Raw genomic sequence first — 1,535 nt, 5'->3', positions numbered from 1 at the left:
TCCTGCTGTATATGACAAGATTTAATCTGATTTCTTAGTTTATGAATGGGAAAAGCAACAATTATATGAAAGTAAATGGTGAAATTGAGTCAGTTTTCTAAGGTGAACTGTTTGATGACCTACCATTGTGTAATTTATTATACTGAACAAATACTGTAAATCTTGTGTTGTGACCAGGCTTTTTGGCAAATTATATCAAATGTAGTGGCTATAATGTTAATTTTAATGATGGGAACAATGCCATTTTAAAAACATCAGGATGTCACCAGTGATGTTCTGTACTGTTTCTGCAGTTCAGCTTTTTGCCAGCAAACTGTACACAGTCAGTGTTTCAAAACACAGGTTGTTTCAAACGTATCAAAACTGTTTTAAAGATTCAAAACTGCCATCATTAGCAGTGACCATATAGTCTGTTAATATTTTGCACAAGCAGCATTATGGAAATTTGCCTTTTTGAAAGTGAACAGTTCTAAAGGAACAATTTGGGAAATACACCAAGTATTATGGTTGTAAGTGAATGAGGATAATAATAAATACTGGACACAGGTGGCTATACAGAATGTGAAGGTACGTCACACTGTGTTGAATGTTGGAATGGGGTGCCATTTTGGAAAAAAAATGCATTTTATTTATTTGCATACAGTCCTGTTTTGTTTGGCTAAAAAGTTGCTTAGATCATTTAGGTCTTTCTTTACTGACTGTGGTAATTCAAGATAGATAACCTTAGCTTACTCTAGCTAAATTGTAGTCGACCTAGAAGTCCTGTCTATGAGAGAGAGAAATGACTCTGCAGCCTGATTTCAGCTCCCAGATTGGGAGCTAACACTAGCTAGCAGCTGTCAGCAGATAACATAAACACTGCAGATGAATCAGTTTCTGTCCTGTCTGTGCTCAAACTGAACACTAAAGTGGACGTTTGGATGTAGCTGAAGCAATTGTTACCGTATGTAGGCATGTGGGACAGTATTTATTTATTTTTTATAAATTTTACTTATAGATGTAGTGTATATATCTATGATGAATAATGAGCGTAATACTCCAAACATGGCACATTTACCCGAAATTCAATAAGGCGTGACGACAACTTCACCTTCTCTATACGGGCAAACAATGGGCTACAAGAGAATATCACAAATTTAAGATGCATCAGTATTTGAATCCTTAGGACAACACCCATTCTCATCCAGTATTAATTAATACTTCCTTACTTCTGAGTATTCCCAGTTTTTGCAGCCTCTCAGTATCAGAACCAAACTTTTGAACAAAACCTATGTAATCTCTCTAGTTATTTTGGGTTCAATAACATCTCCTTCCTCTAACCAAGGGTATCTGGAATTCATTTGTCTTCATGGTAGTCTTTTTAAAAACTGGATATGTAATCTCATTGGACAACAGCTAAACTCTTTGTCTAAATGTGTGAAAGAGAGATCATACTTTAACTAAACATGCTTTAGCAGTAGTGTGATTAACATAATGAATAGTAATTAAAATAATTAACACATGAAGACAAAAAAAAACAAAGTGAGTGACATGCA

Source organism: Monopterus albus, unplaced genomic scaffold (assembly GCF_001952655.1).
Source record: "Monopterus albus unplaced genomic scaffold, M_albus_1.0 scaffold12.1, whole genome shotgun sequence".
Taxonomy (NCBI): domain Eukaryota; kingdom Metazoa; phylum Chordata; class Actinopteri; order Synbranchiformes; family Synbranchidae; genus Monopterus; species Monopterus albus.
This window is presented reverse-complemented; position numbering follows the sequence as displayed.